Source organism: Vidua macroura, chromosome 14, assembly GCF_024509145.1.
Source record: "Vidua macroura isolate BioBank_ID:100142 chromosome 14, ASM2450914v1, whole genome shotgun sequence".
Classification (NCBI taxonomy): domain Eukaryota; kingdom Metazoa; phylum Chordata; class Aves; order Passeriformes; family Viduidae; genus Vidua; species Vidua macroura.
In genome coordinates this window covers 15,730,334-15,751,995 of record NC_071584.1, presented here as the reverse complement: position 1 = coordinate 15,751,995, position 21,662 = coordinate 15,730,334, and positions in this window count along the sequence as shown.

The window sequence follows — 21,662 nt, the reverse complement described above, 5'->3', positions numbered from 1 at the left end:
CTTTGGACAAGGACGAAGTGTCTCAGCTTTCCCGCAGCCCCTGCAGCCCCCTCCCCGCTGTCCCAGCCCCCTTCCCGTCTGTCAGCTCCTTTCCCCGGCCCGGGCGTTCTTCAGCACCAGCCTATTCCTCGGTGATGAAACGGCCACTCAGCCGCTGCCGGCGAGAGACAGTGACCTTGTGTGTCCCCTCTCGGTCTCCTGGAACAGCAGCTGAAAGATGGGGACAAGGTCAGTGACTCCTGCCGGCAGGTTTATTGCCGAGGAGGGGCGGGAGCTCGGCTCCAGGTTCAGCTGCTAGAGACTCTCCCGAGGTTCCAGCAGCACACACAGAACCAGTCCCGGCTCGGGGGTGCTCCGGGATGAGGGGGAGCAGTGTTCCACTGCAAGGGCACGGGGCTCATTCGGGACGGAGGGCTGGATATGTCTTTATTCCCTCCATCCCCCCGTGTTGGTTTTTCTCCATGGTCGCGGCCGCTGTGCCGTGGTGCTGGCGGGGAGCATCCCCGGCCCCGTGCGGGGTGACTCGGTCCGTGCAGCAAAGTCAGGGACCACCCCGGGGCTCCGTCCCCTTCCCTCTCCCTCATCCTTCACCTCCTGTAGCGTCAGGATGAGCTCAGCCCTCCCTCGCCCGCGGGCGCGGTGTCGGCAGCGGTGGCCGGGGTGGAAAATCTCCCCGGCTCCTCAGGTGGGAACTGGGTCAGCCGGAGCGATGGGAGCGATGGGAGTGATGGGAGCCGGGCCGGCACTCGCGGCACCGGGCCGGTGATTCAGAGGGTGCCGGCTGCTCCCTCTGAGCCAGGGCTGATTCAGCAGGGCCGGGGAGCTCTGCTGCTGCAGGCCCGGCCTTTGGGCCACCCCATTTTCGCTGGAAATGTAAAGGATGGGGTATTTTTATAGTTTAAAGGATTGCTTTTATGTTAGAGAGGGAGTGAGAATCCCAGAGCAGCAGCCACACATCCAGCACAGCCCTGGGAGCGCTGGGCAGCTCCGGTGCTGCGTCTGCTGAGCTCGGAGCATCACCCACCTCCCTGGGAAAACTGGAATTCCGGGAGGCCTTGGGCAGAGCAAAGGTCTGCTCCTGGCAGTGCCGGTCTCTGGCGTGTACCCCGAGGTGCCACCACACACTCTGAGGTGTCACCGTGCACCCTGAGATGTCACCCTGCAGCCCCGGGAGCCACAGCGTGACCTCCGGATGTCGCAGTGCAGGAATGTCCCCCGTGGCACCTCCCTTCCCCGGCCACTCTGTCACCCACAGATCCAGACATCGCCGTGACAGGGCCTTGGGGACAAATACCCTGTTTGCAACAAAATCCTGCTTCAAAGAGTTCCCAGCACCCCCGTGATATAAAAAGAACTCGCCTGTCTGTAACAGTATTAAATCCATCACCGGGAGATTAAATTCTAAAGGGATTTTGGCTTTCAATATAAACAGCAGATTCTTAAGTGCCTCTTCATTTTCTGCGTTTAGGAAAGACACAGAAAGGCCTAAAATCCTCCCAAATCCCTTGGCATGGCTGAGCCCAGAGCGGTGCTGGCGCTCCCGGGAGCTGGTTCGTGACTCCCCGCGCTGACCGGGCTGCGATTCCTGACCAACCATCCCGGGAACCGGGGAGCTGGAAGATCCTCAGCTCCCTCGGGGCAGTGACACGGCAGAAATACCAGGAGAACTCCGGGAGCTGCCTGTCTGGAGCTGGGGAGACGGGGAAGGAGTGGGGGACCCGCTGTGGAGGGGGAGCGGGGGCAGCAGAGCGGGCACGGAGCATCCCGCAGGATGAGGCGGGTGCGGGGCAGCTGCGCCCCGGGCAAGGTGCGAGGTGCCGCGTTCCTCCCGAGATCCGGCTGGAAGTTTCCCGAGCACATCCCAGACAAGGCCGGAATGACGAAGCCCTGACGAGACACCAGCCCCGGGACAAATTCCTGCCCAGGCTCTTTGTCTTTGTCTGGGTGTGGCTCCGGGCCGGAAGGGAGGGCACGGGGTGTGCCCCCGCTGTCTGGGGGTGCCTCCCGTGCCCCGCTTTCATCTCCCCCACCCCCAGCGCCGCTCTCGGGGCCGCTGGTTGGGGGTGATGGGCTCGACACTTCCCTGCAGGAGCTGGGCTCCCAGACATTCCCCCCGGGCAAGGTGAGCCCGGCTGGCTCCCATCCCCTGAGTCACTCCAGGCTCACGCGGCACTGGCAGCAGCGAGGGCAGAGCTGGCAGTGCCACCTCATCCCACATCGCCTGATCCTGCCACCAGGGAAGCATCTGGAACACGCCAGTGGAAGAGGTTTCACCCCTGGCCACTGCCTCGTTCATCTTCTGACTTCTCAGAAGAGTGCCATGAATTTGTTTCATTTTGTTTTCTTTTGCTAATTTTATTTACAAAGATTTTTTTTTTTTTTTTTGTAAAACTGAAAACTGACACTAAAACTGCAGCAATTGTCCATGGTTCCATTTCACCTTGGCTGGCCAAGATTCTCGTTATTGTTGTCTTGGATGCTCCAGTGGTCCCCCAGCAGCAGAAACCAGTGTGGAGGCTTGGGGTGTTCATGTGAATTTTTTGGAGGTGGATGATTTTTTCAGGGATTCTCCCTCATCTTTTCCTGCCACAGCCACCACTGTTGCCCCAGTGTCTCGTTCCATGCTGGAACCAACCTTGGCTCTGGCTCACAGGCAGCAAGGGGTTAACGGAAACGCTGCTTTGAAGGTGATTTCTCCTTTATTAAAAAATCCCCAACCAAAGCAATGTAATTCCGTAGGAAAATAACCCAGCTCGGGAACGAGGAATCACCTGAAGGCTCACGCTGGCTCTGAAACCCTTTTCTCCTCAGCTCCAGTATCTCCCTGTGCATATTTGCCATAAAAGCAGCCACAAAGAGCTGTTGGGTCATGTAAAATCCTGCCCCAGTGGCCGCAGCCCACAGCAGCCGTGCCCTGAGCCGCGTTATCCCAGCCGGCTCCGCTTCCCGGGCACGGCCCAGCCAGGGCTGCCTCTCAGCCCAGAGAGGCCAGAGGGATGGGGAGGGGGCTGGGGGGGCTGAACCCGCCCAGTGGACAAGGGAGATCTGTCCATGGAGATGCTGCTTCTCGTGGAGAGACGGAGCTTGGTGCAGCTGGATTTGTGCTGGGGTTGGATCCCTGGCCATCCGCTGGTGGGAATGGAGAGCCCTGTCCACCTCCCCAACAGCAAGTGGAGGCAAACGTGACCTGTAAGGCACAGGATTTATATTCTGGAAGTGTTCCAGGACAGGTTGGATGGGGTTTGGAGCAACCTGGTCCAGTGGGAGATGTCCCTGTCTGTAGCAGGGGGTGGCACTGGATGGGCTTTTAGGTCCCTTCTGACCAAACCTCTCCTGTGATTCATTCTAGGATTCTGTGATTCATTTTATGATTCCATGGTTCTCTATAAGCAAACCCTTCTGAAATCTTCCTTACAAAGTCTAAAATATCAACAGACTTATTTACCCTCCAACTCCTCCTCCGTACCAAACACTAAAATATGAATTCCGTTCCTCCCTGTTACAAAACATGACACAAAGTGGGAATTTGTTCTCCCAATCTCCACCACTATTAAAAAATAAATGCATGAATTTGCATCTCTCTTTCCTCACACACCTCAGCAATAAACCAGGATATCTCTCAATATCATCTTTCCCATCTCCAATATCCGTGAGGTCACAGCAGGGCCACTTCTACAAAATGAAAACCTCTCTAAGACCAAACAGTTCAATCCCCCCCAGGATGCTCCAGCTTCCAGGTAAACCCTGGCTCTGGTCCCTCCCTGTGGCATTGGAGGCTGGAACAGCAATTTCAAAGCTGGAAGCAGCAAAGCCAGCGCTGGGATGTGCTGGGAGCTGTTTGCAATCAACCCCAGCACTGGAGTCAATGCACATGAAACGGATTTGGAGCAATTATGGAGAGCAGAGAAATTAGTAAAGAATCAGAGGCTGTTCCTGAACAATTCCCAGGCAGGAAGAAAGAAAAAAAAAAAAAAAAAAAAAAGGGCAAAATGCTTGGAATAAGTTGTTTGCTATAAATAGTCTGCCCGGTTTGAGGAGCTGGTGACAAACAGCGGCGGGGGAAGGCGAGGATAATGCAGCACAAACTGTACTTTGTTCATTTATTTGACAAGTGTAGCTAAATTTTAATTATTTATGATTAGACTTCGTAATGCGCTTGCACATGTTCTGAGGAATATTTTCATCTTGGTAATCTGAGCCCTTGCTCCAGCACTGTCCAGGCTCTGAAATCCCTGCAGCTCTGCAGGGAGCCCAGGAACTTCCACGCTCAGGGAATCCATGAGGATCATCCCATCCCGCTGTGTTTGTAACCCAGGTAAAGCCCAGGACGCTGGAAAACCCGGAATTGTGAACCTGACAATACGCCTTTAATCTCTGTCACTTCACATGCCAAATCCCAGAAGTGCTGAATTATTAAGTCTAAAGTTCCAAAATAAACTCGCACTCCGAAGATTATTTCCATATAATTTGAAATTTCCTGCTCTAATAACTCCTGCGCTGGGTCTGTCTCCTGCCCTAATCCTGTTTGGAGAGGCTGAGCCCAGCCCTGGGCTGGGCTGAGCCCCTGGGGTGGGCTCACCTTCCCCTTCCCTCCCCAGATAAACCCCCAGCCCCCCAACTGCTGACGGCTTAATTATTGCCTGGGATAATTAGCACGAGGAACCAGCTCGAGTCCTCTCCAAAGTCATTTCACTGAGGAAATCAATCTGATCCCTCCCAAAGGGCTCCGCTGCCAAACTTAATTCCAAGTAATTGAACGGAAAACCCCTTTAATGTTTCAAAGGGGGAAATGTGAGGAGGTGGTGACCGGGCCCTGGCACCCTGTGGGTGCCCACCGGGATCGGGCATCCCCTCACAGGGATCCCGGGATCAGGCAGCTCCTCGCAGGAATTCTGGGATCGGGCATTCCCTTACAGGGATCCTGGGATCAGGCAGCTCCTCGCAGGAATTCTGGGATCGGGCATTCCCTTACAGGGATCCTGGGATCAGGCAGCTCCTCGCAGGAATTCTGGGATCGGGCATTCCCTCACAGGGATCCCAGGATCAGGCAGCTCCTCACAGCAGCCCCAACTCCCTGGGGCTCTGTGGGTGCTTGAATCACCCTCTTTCCCTGCTCCAGTAACCCCAATCCCACCCGAGGATGCTCCAAAGGCTGTGGAATGTTCATGGGGCTGGAATTCCCCAGGCAGGGAACAGCAGGAAGTGAGTGCCATGGGCTGTGGGTGGGCACAGGGAAGGATTGGACCCAACCAAAGCTATTTTTGCCATGAAAAGGAAAACTACGCCTTTGCTCCCTGGATTATGGATCTGTGTGTTTTTCCCCCTGCAGTAACTGGAGAATAGAAATAAAATACTGAATTATTAACTCTAATTACCCCCAGAATTACTTCAATAACAGTGCAATTTCACAGACGGCTGCTGCGAGGACAATATGCAGGGATAAAAGGAGAAGAGAATCCACTTCCACCACAGGAATGTTTGCAATTTATTATTTTCACATTAACCCTTCTTTCTTTTTTTCAGTTCCCTCATCTTTTCCTTCGCGGTGGTCAAATTTCAAACGCTCCAAAGCATCCTCCCGATGTGTGGCTTTGTTTCAGGAGTATCCCGAGCCCTCCAAGCTGCAGAGCTGGGCTGGAGCTTGCACAGGGATGAAGCCACGGGGGTGGAGAGGCAGGGATGGAGCAGCAGGGATGGAGTAGCAAGGGTGGAATCCCAGGGATGGCTGGCAAGGATAAAGCTGCAGGGACACAGAGGCAGGGATGGACTGGCAGGAATGAAGCCCCAGGGATGGAGCAGCAGCAGTGGAGCAGGAGTTGGAGTGGCAGGGATGGAGCTGCAGGGACGCTCCTGCCCTAAATCCTTCCCTGCCCTGCTGCCCATCCCAGCAGGTGGATACGGGAGCTCCCAGCTGTGGGGGATCTGCAGCCTCGGCAGGGCTGGGGACACACTCAGAGCAGTTTTCAGCCCTCCAGCTTTCCTGGGTTTTGTTCCAAATCCAGACCTGGTCCCACTGAATCCTAGATGAGAGCCTGTGTTGAGGCCAGGCTTTCAGTCCCCTCCTCCATCTCTGCAGGTGTAGCTGACTTGATTTTCATTCCCTTCCTGAATTTGCACAGGCTCTGGGGAAAAAACTTGGGGAATTTGGGAAAATGAGACTTGAGACACAGCGATGTTCCCTGGTGCTCGTGGTCCTGATCCAACAGGGACAGGAAGAGCCTCTCTCCTCACTGGGATGGGGGATCTCTGGCACTCCCTTGCTGGTGCCTTTCCCCACACAGCTGTATTTGGGGTGTCCAACACCGTTTTCCATGGGATTCGAAGCAGGTGCTCCTGCTCCCAGCCTGGCTCTCTCTTGGGTACCAGGACATGAGCAGCACTTGGCATGGCCGGGACGCTCGGGCACCGTTCCCAGGCAGGTTAATCCTGAGCAATCTGTGCTGTGCTTGGCTGCTCCGGACCTGAGCCCTGCCTCGGGGCCGTGTCCTGAAGCTTTTCACAAGCACTAAATCAAAGGGGGCTCCTGGAAGGGGGAAGGGGACGAGAGGGAAAAAATGCACTTTCCATTGGAATGCGCCCAGCTGGGTGACTCAAAGCAGGAGCAGCCGGTGGCAAGCAGGCAGCTGGCAAGGGGCTGGCAGGGCTGGCATGGCCTGGGCCTGACCTGCCAACAGCCTCTCAGGGCTGGATTCAGGGAAAAAAGGAATCCAGACCAAAAACACGATGACTTGGAGAGCAGCTCCATGCTCTTTGCTCTGGACTGGGAATGCAGCATCTCCATGGGGCTGTGCAGTGTGACCCAGTGACAAGGGACACAGCTGGCAGGGGGATGCCAAGATGGGGAGGTGCAGGGAGATGTGGGAAGGTCACAGGGTGAGTGATGGCACTGCAGAGAGGCAAATCAACCTTGGCAGGGATGTGAGGAGGGATGGGATCCAGGGACCCATCCACGGGGGAGCAGGATGGGAGAAGTCACAGAATCCAGAATGGTTTGGGTTGGGATGGACCCTAAAGCTCATCTTGTTCCACCCCTGCCATGGGCAGGGACACCTTCCCCTATCTCAGGCTGCTCCAAACCCCGTCCAGCCTGGCCTTGGACACTTCTTGGGATCCAGGGCCAGCCACAGCTTCTCTGGGCAACCCAACTCATCCACAAGCACATCCAAACCCTTTTCTGGGATGAAGCCTGGATCCACCTCCATGCCCATCCTGAGCTGCTGGAGACTGTTCCAGTGTCCTGGTGCAGTGTCCCCATGGATGGGATAACGCTGGCAGTGCCACCTAGAGCAGCTCTTTGTGCCCCACGGCCACGTGCCCTTGGTCACCCCGTGTCCTCCCCCTGGGGTCACCTCCCAGCTCGGCACTGGGCACCCTCCCTGGGGCTGCCTTCTCTGCTCCTGTGTTACCTCTCCAGCTCCCATCCTGACTCCCGGCAGGTCCCACGGCTCCCGGATGCTGAACGAGCCACGGGGACCAGGACAGATCCCGCCCACAGGCAGGTTCCAACATCTCCGATCCCTGATTCCATCCTCTTTGTGCTGCCGGTCCCAGTGAGGAGCGGGAAGAGAGTGGCAGGTTCCCCTCTCCACAGCCCTGCCCTTCCCAGGCTGTTCATCCCTCTTGCCAGCAAACACTCCAGTGGAGAACATCCAGCTTTTCCCCGGGAGCAGACACTCGGGCAGGGATCAGCTCTTTGAGGAGCTGGCTTGGAGACAGGAAGGGAAATCCCCGGACTCTGGCAGGCTGCTGCAGGAGCGCTGGGAGCTCTGCACTCCGGGGCTTTTGGGGAGTTTTGCTCTTCTTTCCATGGTTTTGCCTTCATCTGCTGCTCCCGAGGACACAGCTGGCTCCGGGAATCTTCTGCATGGAGGCCAAGGGAGCAGGTCTCCCTCTCGGCCCGTGTTCCTGCTTTCCAAATGGAATTCACTTTAAATGAGTACATTGATGATTGGCCAGCACCGAAACCTACCCCACTGCCTTTCCTGGCGCTTCTTTCCCAAAAGCTGGCTCAGCCCCTCGTGCAGCACCCTCCCCAGAGTCAGTCCCAAGGTAGTTCCCATCCCCAAGGTCTTTCCAAGGCTGCTCCAGCCACGCTGTTACCTCTTGGAATGCCGTGAGCCACCTTCCCGGAGTCCCTGCCGGCCTCACTCCATCATCCTTTTGCCACCAGGAAATCATTGTGCCTGATAATGCATTAAAGCAATTGTTATTTCAGTGATCGTGCTCATATTTCCCTCTTTGTTTTCCTGCCAGGCTTGAGGGGAAACCTCAGCAGATAAATCAGAGCTGGGAGCAGGTGTGGGAGCAGCTTTTGCCGCGCTGCTGGGATCACATGGATGCTTTGAAGCACGGACCACTGGCTCCAGCAGCACCTGCACGGACCCCTGGAGGGATGGCACTCCTGGTGCCCCACAGCCACCTCTGTCACCCTGGAGCTGCTCTCCTGTCCTTTTTTCCCACCACTGTGACCCTCCTGTGTGGGGCAGTGGACGGGGCTGAGCTCCCACTGTGGTCCTGGGATGGCTGGGAGCAGCAGGATCTGCCCCAGGATGCTGCAGGATGCTGCTCTCCAGGGAAAAAGCAGCTGCTCTGGGGGACAGGAGCTCTGCAGCCTGGGAACCAGCAGGGCAGAGGGAGGCACAGAGTGCCCAGACGTGCTCCCTGAGCTTCCCCACAGCCGAGAGCTCTCCCGAGGCTGGAGCACTCAATGGAAGCTTTCAATCCTTCCTTCCCTGTCGCTCCTCGCCGTGCCCCACGGCCAGGCCAGAACCCCCTCTTTGTCCCCTTTTCGAAAATAAATCATTTTGGGATGAATTCCATGCCAGTGAACAATGCCAGCCCGGCCGTGGCAGGGATGTAAGGGTCCATTATTCCATGGGGATGAGGAGCAGCCGCAGGCAAAGCAGCTCCCGGGATGCTGAGCACCCTGCCCTGCTGCACTGTGGAAGGGATGTCCCCTCCCTGAGAGCTGCTGTCACCTCCCCTGCACTGCTGGAGGGACCCCAGACTGCACCCCGTGGGCTGGGAGCCCCCCAGCTCCTTCCAGCCAGAGCCTGGCATTGCTTACTGGGAAGGACTGGGATACCCTGGAGGAAGGACTGAGACTGCAGGGTGGAGGGGGAAAGGGGCCCATTCCCAAAACACGGATAGCTTTGATAATTAGCCAGGACTGGGAAGGGGAATGATGAAAGGTGGGAAGGATTTGTTTAAGCAAGGGGTGTTTTATTGCTTTCCTCACTCAAAGTCGCTCTTTAAAGTGGTTGGAAGATTTTTGCTCTTGTTTTGCCTCAGATGTTGAACTGTAATTACAGCCAACGCACCAAAATACCTGGAATGTGAATAAACCATGGAAAAGCTGCTCCCAGGGATTCATTCTGCCCCGAGCTCTCCCCACCTTGCTGCTGCACAGGGGGTCCTGGTGGGACCCAGCTCAGCCTGGGGGTGCCAGCACATCCTGGTGATGCCCATGGGCAAAGCCAAGGCTGGGCAGATCCTGGCATGAAAGTTAGGGAAGACCTGGGGGGAGATTTGCCACCCTTTCCCAGCCTAAAATTGCTGAGATCCTTCCCCATCCTCTTCCTCATGGCTGTGCCTGCAGGCAGCAGCAAGACTGAACACAAATGGTGTTTTCTGGAAGCTGGAGCTCCTCTTCCCAGCCCCTCCATCCCCTCCAGCTACTGGAATCCAGGGATGGGGGACAAAGCCCTGTGGCACAGGACACCCCTAACCCAGCACATGCAGCACCTGCCTCCACACACCTCCTTCCCAGCCACAATTCTGGAAGGGATCATTCCAGCCGTGTGTGCTAATTGTGCCGGAGTTCCTTTCCCAGGAGGAAATCCCAGCAGTGCCCGTGGTTTGTGCCCCTTCCCCTCGAGGTCCATGAGGACGGGGTTGAGTTCTCCAGGTCAGGGAGCCAGGGCAGCGATGCTGCTCACCTGGGGCTGGCTGCTCCCTCCAGGAGTGCCTGGAGCTGGCAGGGGACCAGCAGGGATGGGGGGACTGTCATCATGTGGCCAGGGGCTGCTTGGCTCAGCCTGTCCCAGCTGGGATCTGGAGGGATGAGGATCTGGGGAATCTGGGGGGTCTGAGGTGTGGGAAGGGGCAGGATGGGGTGGTGGGGGAGTCTCAGCTCCACTGGGGAGAGTGAGATGCCCTGTCTTGGCCTGGCAGGGGAGAAACAAGGAGAGGAGGAGAGGCTGGATGCTGTCACACGTCTCTGCAGCCCTGACCCAGGAATTCTCCTGTGTTTGATTATTTTTATGGATTTATTATTCGTAGTCCTCCATAAGTGCTCAGGTTTTATGGGCAAACAAAGCCTGCAGGCGATGCCCTGAGGCACAACATTCCCATCAACAGCTCTGACAGCTCCCAGGCCTTCCCAGACTGCCCCACTCAGCCCCTTTCCACCCGGGGAAGGGAATGGGAACATTCCCTTCATTCACTGACAAGGAATGGGGACCCCAGCAGCCAGGGGACCCCAGCTTAGCTCCAAACCAGGGCCATGCTGTAGAAGGCTGGGTAGGAAAGAGCCCAATTAAGATAAAATCACAGGAAAATGATTATTAATTAGCAAGTAATTCGTTATCTCTGTGCCATCTGGAGGGCTGAATCTGCCTGTGTGGCAGGATTATCTGCTGGGTGTCCCCCACCATGCAGCTGCTCCGTGTCACTGGTGGAGATCCTTGCTGGAGCCCAGATCTCCTCTGGAATCTCTGCTCCAGGCACTTCTCTCTCTTTGTGTCTCAGGAGGAGGCACGGAGGCATCTGATGCTGCATTATCCCATTTTTTTTTCTGGGTTATTCTGCCAGGCTGTGAAGCGAGAGCTCTCTCATGGGCCCATCCCTGGTGCAAGGGGACCTGAGATATTGAAGAGCTCAGAGCTGGAGAATCCAGAATGGTTTGGGCTGGAAGGGACCTTAAAACTCATCTTGTTGCACCCCTGCCATGGGCAGGGACACCTCCCACTATCCCAGGTTTCTCCAAGCACCATCCAACCTGGCCTTAGACACTTCCAGGGATCCAGGGGCAGCCATGAGCATCTTCTGCTGGAAGCTGTAAGAGCTGACACTCAGCCTCTTCCCCAAAGAAAGGCTCATCTGTGCTGTTGTGTTTTAAATTTTCAGCCTCAAGCTTCAGTCTGGGGCAGGGGACCCCAAATCCAGGAGCCCCTTTCTCTGCTGCCAGGATTTGGGGGGCTCAGCCCCTCGCCAGGGAGGTGCCATGTCCAGGAGCAGCCGTGCTGTGCCATGGATTTGAATGTTCTCATTCCGACACGGCTCATTCTCCGTCCTCCTGCCGCTCCAGAAGTGTCACCAGGCCTGTGACTGCCAACCCTCTCCTTTCTGTGCCCTCTCCTGCCTCCCTCAGCCTCACAGGAGTGCCAGGAGAGGCTGGAGGTATCCACACACAGCACTGCCACTCCTGAGAGCACCCAGGGAGCAGGAGGGGACCCACAGCCACAGAGGCTCGATTCCCTCTCAGGACTTCTCTGGAGAGGATTTGTCTGGCAAACAGCACCAGGACAAAACCTGAACATTTCCCTAAAGGAATCAAAGGCTTGGAAGACAGAACGAAGACAAACACTGTCCAGAGGGTCTGGGTGTTCCAGGGCTGGTGCAGCCCATAGCCCACGCCGTGGGGCTGGAGCTGTGTCCCATAAGCAAAGCACAGACACTGAGTGGGGCTGGTGGGACAGGATGGGATGCCCTGGCCAGGCAGGGCTGTGCTCTGCCTGCCTGGCTCCATTGTTCAGCTCTTGGCTGCCGGGAGCATCATTTGACCCTTTCCCACCCTTGGGAGATGCCGGGGAGGTTTTGCTGGGGGTGGCTCCTCCTCCGTGGCTGTGTGACCCACGGGGCCAGGACGCGGAGCTGCCAGAGCTCTGCATTTCGGCAGCTCCGGGGCTCTGCTCCTCCTGCCCCGTTCCAAGGCCTCCTGCAATAAAGGCAGTCCTGAACTGGAGCCAAGGACTTGTCTTTGGCTCTCCCTGTGGTAACAACTTGGAGGACTTGAGGCCTTCACAAGACCTTCTGAAAGCTTTGCTGATGAGCCCCTCCCCATGCCACACATTTCATCACAGACCCGGGGAGAAACCACACAAGTCCACGGAGAGGCATTTCTGCTGCTCCAGAGACAGCAAAAATGCTCCCATGCAAATGTGTCTGGGTTTTGCTTCCATTTTGGAGCCCAAAGCAGCTCTGTGCCTCCCATTTTCTGGTTGCCAGAGCTGTCCTGGGCCGGACTGGAAAACTGAAGCTGTGGATTGTCTTTTTTCTGGGAAGAAAACAGGAGGCAGCAGCTGACTTGGGAGTTGGAGGGAATCACAAGCCCTACCCAAAGGGAAGGGGGGAGCTGGGCCTCTTTCTGTCAGTCTCTGAATAACCTCTGGGTCCCTGAGGACATTCCCAAAGAGGACACAGGATTTTTCCACTGCCGTGGGATTTTTCCTATCTCCCCACAGCAAAGCACACACTGGCTGATGGCAACTCTGTGTCCTTGGTGTCACCTCAGTGGTGCAATGACCATTCCTTGGGCAGGCAGAGCCTCCTGTGTCCTCCTGCTCGTGGGCACTGTCAGATCCACATCAGCCTTCCCAAGCTCCCCATGTGCATCCATGGGATCCCCCCCTGCTCCTTTCCACCTGCTGTGATTCCCCACTCCAGGTTGTTCCAAGCCTTATCCACCCTGGCGTGGGTGGAGATCAGTCTGGGAGATGAAGCTGTGGGACTGTGGAGACACACACACATGGACAACCTCTGCTGGGTTCCAGAGGGAGGATGAGGCAGCCATTCCCCATCTCTCCCTGACTTCTGGGCTGGGGAAGGCCCTTGCTGCCCATCTGTGGGAATCCAGAGAGGAGCAGCTGAAGGAAGATCCCAGAAAAGAGGAGGAGAAGGTGCAGCTCCAGGCATTGGGAGATGCTGGTGTCAACCTCCCTCACCCTCATCCCTGCCTTCATCCACAACAGATCAGCCACTTCCTGCTCTGCCTTTAATTCCTGCCATTTGTAGCATCTGAGTCGTGCCAAAGTGGTCTTGAGACCCAATTCCTATTTATTACTCCTTTTGAAAGAGAGGAACTCCTCCATGAATACTGGATATGCGGAGAGATGGACTGATGCCACCAGAATTCCCCCAGCTAGCGAGGTTTGCAAATCCCAGGTGGAATCCTGCCCCACCCCTTCTCCAACAGCTCCAAAATGGCTGAATTTCTGCGCCCATGTTGATTTTCTTCCATTTTTTTTTTTTTTTGGCTCGATGAGGTTTTGCCCTCTGCAAACAGAGCAGGGAAGAGCCAAGAGCAGGTGGCTGAATCCATCAAATAAATGGGAAACTTCCTAGGAGCACGAGTGAGCCTGGGCCAGAGCCAGGATCTTCTGTTGATATTTTAATGACGATAAGTGCAATTAAGGAGGAGAAAGAGGAGCATTAAATTAAAAAAAAAAAAAACAAAAAAAAACAAAAACAAAAACCAAAAACAAACACAACAAAGATTGAAGATTCTGAGCTGGTGGGTTCATGACCCTCTCTTGGTTTTCCATAGGTGAGGGGAAGGTGAGGGAAACCTCTACCCTCAGAGCTCCTGTCCCATCCCTCTGTCCCTCTGCTGCCTGTCCTGGTGGGGATTGAATAATCCTGGCCTTGGTTCTCACCCACACTGAGCACAGAGCTGCAGCACCAGACAACCCCAAGTCCTCCAACATCTCACGCTTTTGCAGAGGGATATTCAACATGTGCTCTCTCTCTGCTGCTGTCAGGCTGAGCCTCATCCCAGCTGCTGATGGGACATCCAGTAACTGGTCATCCCACCCCAGGAATGTCCAGTGGTCTGCTGGAAGAAGCATTTTGCCATGAAGAAGGATTTTACTGTGAGGGTGGGGAGGCTCTGGCACAGGCTGCCCAAAGAAGCTGTGGCTGCTCCCGGATCCCTGGAAGTGTCCGAGGCCAGGTTGGACAGGGCTTGGAGCAACCTGGGGGAGTAGGAGGTGTCCCTGCCCATGGCAGAGGTGGAATGAGATGACTCCATGTGATGTTGACCATGCAGTGCCAAGACTGTGGTGGTATCAATGGCCAAACTCATCAGGCTCCTGGAGGAGCTGGACGAACCAAGGACATCTATTTTGCAGCTGGAGCAGTGTTATCATCATGCAGGGGGATCACTGGTGGTCCCAAATCACTGTGGGATTGACAGCTTGACATTTGCTGGATCCGACCAGGAGCAGGCAGCTTCCCAGTGTGGGAGCACTGCCCTTGGACACGGTGCCTCTGTGTCTGCCGGTGCCGTATCTCCTGGATCTGCTCCTGAGCCTTTGCAAGGGCAAGGACAGGACAAGGGTGTTTTGCTGGGCCCGGACTAATTGCCAGGTTTCCCTCATGCTGGCCTGCGCCGTGCTGAGCCACTCCTTCCCATCAGCTCCAGCGTTCCTAACGAAGTCCCGCGGGCTTCCCACCTTCCCTCGCCCCTTCTGGAACAGTCACTGCTCCTGAAGAATTTAAAGCTCCTTTTGTTCAGGACTAAAAGAGGCTGAAAATAATCATTAAAAATGAAATCAAATTAATTGAAAAGGGAACCATTCCAAGCTGGCTTCCTTCTAGCCCTGACAGATTTTCCATCTAGGTTTGCTTCACCTTGGGCTGGGTATGAACCTGCATCTCCCAGAGCTGCCTGGGAGAGGTTTCTTTGTGTAGGGATGTCTTGGGGGATGGTGCTTGTCCCCAGCATGCACACTTCCCATGGCTGCTGGCCATGGGGACACAGCAGAGCAGAAGTGACCTGCTGTGGTATCCCAGGAATACCAGTTGTATGTTACCAGCTGACTTTTTCCCTCTTCACCAAAAATCAACTATTGCAAAACCAGCACATCAGTGCTCCGGTCCTGGCTCGTCCTGCCCTTCCCAATGTGGGCATCTCTGCCATGGGGCTTCAGCATTGGGCTCCATCTCTGAGGCTTTCCATGCAAAACCCAGGATGAGAAATGCCCAGCCTGTCCTGGGTTATTTTCTGCCCGTTTCAGAAAAATTCTAATCCCATCCATGGATTTCCAGGCCAGAAGGGACCGCTGTGACCAGCCAGGCTGAACCCCTGCATTCCACAGCCTTGGCAGAGACCCCATTGCTCGTGCTCAAACCGAAACACATTTTTGAGAAAGATCTTCAATCTCCGTGAAAAGCCTTTGAGTGATGGAGATCCCACTCTGTCCCCAGGGATTCGTTCCAACGCTTAATTGCTCTGACGGCTCAAAATGTGCTTCTTATTTCTAATCTGGATTTGTCTTGTTTCAGCTTCCAAGGAGGGATGTTGTAATGCCTTTTCCTGCTAGATTAAAGAGCCGGCTGCTATCAGAAATCTCTTCTCCGTGCATATGCTCGTGGCCCGTGAGCAAAGCACCTCTTGGTCTCCCTCAATAAACCAAACAGCCGGAGCTTCTTCGCTTTGTCACTGTAATGCACATTTTCCACTGCCTTGACTCACTCCCAGCTCGTTCCTGAACCCGTTCCAAGTTCTCCTGCTCCGGTTGGAAGTGCAGATGAGAGCACTGAAGGCAGCATCCTCCTCGTGCCATGTGGCCTGGTAGGGGTGGTTCTCCCTCTTCCTTTGTGGCTCAGCCAAGGATGACGCTCCCCTCCCTGGATTTGTGCTGCTCCGGCTGCGGGGTCACAGCACCTCAGCACTGCCAGCTCCGGGTGTCATGGGAGCGGGACACGGCCGATTGTCCGTGGATGCACTTCCCGGGTCTGCAGGACTCGGCTGTTTCAGGTCCGATGAACCAGAGATGTTCCAGACAGGCTGAGCTGTACCCCTGTCTCTGCTGGAGGCTTGGAGAGCTGCCCAGGAGGGGAAAAGCAAAGGGAACCCAACCACCCATGTCCACCCACAGAACTCCCTCTGAATCCTGGCCTTTTCACCCAGTTTCCCAAGTTCAGTGCTGACACAAGGTAGAATTTATAAAGCCCAAGCAGAGCTCGGCAGGGTCTGGTTGGAGTGGCTGTGGGAAAAGGGAGGGGGAGAGGAAGGGCTGGAATTTGTCCAGTTCGTCGTTAAAAGTCAGCGTGGTGGGATTCACCCGCTGGCTCATTAGCTCTGGGACTCTTGGAGCTGTTGGAGCTGTGGGAGCAGCTCCCTGCGAGATTAATCATCTGTGACCCATCCAGGCTGGGCTTTGGCCTCCTTTCCAAAGCCTGTGCTGTTCCTGTTCTCTACCCACCGCCGGCCAGAGGTCGGTATCCTTCTTCCCCACAAACAATGGAGCCGGGGCTGCAGCAGCCAGAGCAGCTGCTGATGGTTGCCAGCTGTGTTGCCTTAACATCTTCCCATTATCTCCGGCCTGCTGGCTAACCCCATCCTGGGGGAAGCTTCAGCCTGGCTTTGGCAGAGGAAGGAGTCTCCCTCCCAGCATGGAAATTTGGCCGGGGGATGACTCGCTCTGCCCTAAACATCTGCTGCTGGCTTGGCAAGAGCAGGGCTGCAGCTGGCACAGCCGTGGGGTGGTCAGGAACACCCACAGGAACATCCACAGGAGCATCCAGAGGAACACACACAGGAACACACACAGGAACACGCACAGGAGCACACACAGCCTCCCCACGCCATGCCCTGACATTCCTGGGGCTGGGACACCAGGCAGAGCCTGGGATGTGGGGCAGAAGAACTGAGCATACATGGAGGGGCCTTCACCAAGGGGAAGGTGAAGGGTGTCCCACCTGGGACACCCCTTCATCCTGTCTTGAAGGATCCAAGGATTCCTCTCAGCCCTTTGGCAAACTCTGCTCCGTGAGGATTGGACACTCTGGATGAAAGTGCCAGAGCCTGGATCAGTGAAGGGAGGAATTAAGCCCCCGAGGTGGTCCTGACCAGTGAGGCACAGCGTGGGGTGGGACATGGAGCAGCCGGACCAGCAGGGCTGGATAAACCGGCAGCGCCTCTGGCTACAGACCTGCCCATGAGGTACTGCAGGAGCAGGGTGGGAGCAGGAGCAGGGAAGTGGGACTCTGTGGGGATGGGATTGGTGCACTTTGGGTATGTAGGGAGCCATCCTAGAATGGTTCGGGTTGGAAGGGACCTTTCAAGGCCACCTAGACTAACCCTCCTGTAGGGATCTTCCACTAGTCCAGGGTGCTCTGTTTTCCCTGTTCAATCTGACCTTGGATGGTTTCAGGGATAGGGCATCTCCCACCTCTCTTTGCAGCCTGTGCTGGTGTTTTACCTCCTGGCAATGCACAGAGGGGTTTAATCCTCTGAAAATGTGGATGCTGATGGAGCTGCAACACTCCCAGGGTTCCAGAGACTGTCTCACATGAATGCCATGTGCTCTTGTTATTACGGAGCTGGATGGGATGTGGGAGCTGCTGTCTCCTGCCTGTGCTCCCTGCTCCTGCTGAGGGAGAAAACCTGAGCCCATGGATCCAGCCCTGTGTCTGGATGTGGCACTTTTCCTGAGTCCCTACATGGCTTTCCAAATCCACGGCTGTGGAGCAGCAGGAGGGAGCCGGGGGGAGGCCGTGTGGAGGGGCCCTGCCAAAGCTGGAGCACGAGAGGGAAAATGAGAGTCCCGAATAATTTGAGAACCTGACCGTCTCTCGCTGTTCAGGTTTTGTGAACATCCTTAACGGAAACACATGTGGAACGAGCTCTCTGCGGATCTACCCGAGAAGGCTTTTCTGTTTTTGCTGCGTTTGCAAACTGCAGACAACTCCTTCTCTCCACCTCAGTGAACTACTGAGCAGGGACCCTGGACTTGCTCCTCCATTTTCATCCAGAGCCTCTGCCAGCGTCATAAACCCAGTAAAACATTATGGCACTTTGCACCCACTGGGAAACCAAATGTATTTTAATGTAGATTTAATAGATTTCAGGTCTTTCTGTTATTAAATTTGCTTTTCATTCACCCCCTCCCCCTTTCTTTGGTGCCTGAGACTCAATGGGAAATTTGAAGTGTATTAAAGCAGCATCTCGCAGAAACAAATCCAGATGGCCTGGTACAAATCAGGGAAAAAAAAATCACATCAGAATCCATTAGAATCCCAGCCCAAATGCAAGGCACATTCCGACAGGCAGAGCCCTCCCCGTTCCTCAGCTCCTCACTCCATGACAGCCAGGAAACATGTGCTTTCTTCCCCGGCTTCTTGGGAAGGGGATGGACCTGACAGCCTGGAAGCTGCTGGCCAGAATCCCCTGTGGAGAGCGCTGGTGAAAATAGGCACTGGAAAGGTTGAGGTCAGCTGGGGTGTTCTGGTTTTCCCTCGTTTTAACTGGGAGCTGAATGTGACCCTCAAGCTCTGGCTCCCTCAGAGGAGGGGATGGTGCAAACCTCCTGTCCCCACAGGGTGATGTTCCAGGGGCTCTTCTTCCTTCAGGACCAACCTGCCCCTCCAGCCAGCACCAGCAGACTCTATTCCCACTGGTTTTCCAGTGCCAGAGGATGCTGCTTTTGGGATTGCAGAAACAACTCAGTGGAAATGGGACCCTGAGGGGTGTCAAGGGCTTTTGTTCCTCTCCCTGCTGACTCCCAGTAACCCAGCACAGGATCATGGAATGGTTTGGGTGGGAAGAGGTCTCTAAAGGTCATCCATGGGCAGGGACACCTTCCACTCTCCCAGGTTGCTCCAAGCCCTGTCCAACCTTGTACACTTCCAAGGATGGGGCACCCACAGCTTCTCTGGGCAGCCTGTTGGAGATGGAAATGGACAGGAATCATCCTCCTGCCAGGGGAGTCTGCTGCCAGCAGAAGACGTTGGGTAGGTCGCCCTGTCCACTCCCTACCAGCGCACACATGCCACGAGCAAGGCTCCTCTGTGGAGCACACAGGGTGGTCGGGATTGCAGGGAGAGGCTTTGCCAGGTAAACAACCACCATTCCCCGTTTTCCACACTTTATTAGTGCTTCCAACCATTCCGGTGAGGAAGGACAGCCCGAATTGCCAAGTGAGAATGGATTGCTTCCCTTTCTGCTGGAGCGAGCACCGGTGGGACGCAGAGGCAGCAGGGAGCTGAGGCGAGGGCCGGAGCAGGCAGGATTATTTACTTCATCTGCACTGACATTTGTGGAGTGCTCCTCAGTGGAATTCCCCTCCAGTCTCCATGCCCGCTCCTCTGGCTCCAATCCCCACATGGCCCTGCTCTGTTTGCCTTCAAATATTCAAGCAAACAGAATGAGTTACAAGGAGGAATGGCCATGGAAACAGTGAATTTTAAGGCCTCTTGTAAAATATTCATAGAAAGCAAATTTTGAATTAATACAAAATGTGTGTGCTGAAGCCCTGGTGCTCAGAGTCATCTACTCAGGGAAGGGAAATAATCCCAGCTGACCTATAGGGCCAATAAAGCAGCTTGACTTTGGAATTCTCGCAGTAAACTGCCTGTGAACAAGACACAGGCCAAGAATTATGTGCAGAAATTATTCATTAAGGGCCTAATCCAAAACCCAGCTAAGTCAGTGGAAAGATCCCCCTAAGTTAGGCCCCAAATAATTCTGGATAATGAATACATTGGAGAAAACAGTGATCCTTTCCCAGATAACTCAATGAGCAGAAAAAAAGGAGCACAACTTCCCGGAGCACAGGCAGAGGCTGTAAATAATGACCTGAGTGGATCTTTCCTGCTCCACATCTGCTCCTCCCCGGCCACCGGAGACGTGGTGGGAGCTGGAGGATGCACAACACCCCTTCCTCCATGGCTGCAGCTCCCACAGGGGTAGGGATCAACACGAGACACCTCCCATGGAGACAATGCCAACCTGGCCCCACGCATCCCCTTCCATCCACGGGGCTCCTGGGAACGGCAGGTCACGGATACAGAAATGGATAAGGGCAAATCCTCCGTGCTCGCCGCTCCCCGCGCCGCTCGGCTCATCCCTTCCCGAGGAAATCAGGCTGAAGAGATGGTTATGAGTTGTGGCTTCTCCGAGGATCTAATTGCAAAGTACCCTGGGAGAGGCGGGAGGCAGGGAAATATATTATTACTGCTATTGTTGTTATTATTATTATTACTGCTCCTATTAGAACACAGCAGTAATTCCATCAACAGATCCCGGGGACACCGTAAAACACAGGAGCAAGGATTGAAGTTGCCCGGGGGCCTCAGAGCTGGAACGACCCAATTAATAGCTGTATATTTTTATGGCCACATTTAACACTATACATTAATCCCACAAATCTTGCCATATTATTAAATGCTGCTTTTTATCCTGCTTTGGGTTTGTTTGTGTTTAGGATGATGCCGGTGGCAGGGAAGTCAGATTTGTCCCTGAAAATTGGGCCCAATCTCCAGAGTGGTGGAGGGGAATAAGACAGGGAGTGTAGACAGCCAGACTGTGAGGGCTGGATGGTGGAGGGAATAATTCCCTTGTCCTACTGGGATGGATTTGGGACACTGAGCAGGCAGTGACAGGGAACCAGAGACTTGGGAATGGTGGCACTGGCAGGGGAAATGGCTTAAAAAAACTCAGGAGAACCAGCAGCGCGTTGTATTTGTCAGCTATCTGGATAAAACATATCTGCATCCAATATCAATGTAATGGGAAGCCAGTGTCAGGGAGGGTGACCCCTAGTCCATCTGGATGCAATTCCAGCTTCACATCTGAAAATCAAATACATATTTTTGAAGCCTATCAGACAGAAAAGGCTCCTTTTTCCGCCTCTCCCTCGGCGTGTGCCTGGCTCTGATGTGTGGGGACGTTAATGGGGTTATTGTGGCAGGGTGTGACACAGGGGACCCACTCCCCTTCCCCTGTCTGGGTCAGCCCCATGGAGAGGGCTGGAGTCCCTTATGGGTTCACAACCAGGGCAAGGCACCCCTCCGGCTCTTCTTGGGACCCAGCACGGGGAAAGGTTTCCTTTCCTTCACTTGAGGTCATGGCTGTGCAGCAAGAGTGGAAATTCACCTTCAGAGACTCCCTTGTGCTCTGTGTAGCTCGGAAAATTTGGAGGAAGAAAGCTGTTCCAGGGCTGGCAGGTCCTCCCTGTCTCCTCTTCCAGCTTTGATGGGATTTCATGCATTTGAACGCTCACAGAAACACGGCTTTGGAGCGGGGGAGAGCCGGGAGGAGCCAGGCGAGTGCTACCAGCAGCAGGGAATGTTGCAGCCGGGAAGGGCTGAGCCGGTGCGTGTGAGCATCCATGGAAAAGCCGCGCTCCGCCAACCCGGGCACGGCGCAGGCCCCACGTGCCTGATGGCAGGCGGCCAAGGCAAACGCCATGGTACATGAACTACAAGTAAACACAGCTTGAGTTTCACATGTCAAATATGCTCAACAAACTGCTGGCGGATAATCTACAGGCCAAGGAACCAGACAGAAAACGTAGATGATGAATCAGTTGCAATGATGAATAAATTAGGGGCTGGAGCAGTTTGCCCATAGGCGGCTCGGAGAGGCCGACCAGGAAAAACGCGGCACGCACACAGCTTGCCCAGAGCTCGCTTTTCCTCCGAGCCAAAGCTCTCCCTGGTGGCCTCGAGGGCTGGTCAGGCTCTGTGCAGCCTCTTCAGGGCTTTGCATGGGTGAAAGAAAGCAGTTTGTGCTCAGGAGGAGCCGCTGCAGCCTGTGCAGAGCACCCTGGGTGGCTGCCACCAGGGCAGCATCGCTGTGGCCATGAGCAGCCTCCTCCTCATCCCTTTTTTTGGCTGGTCTCCTTTTACCTGGCTCCAGCTCGGGGTGATGGGTT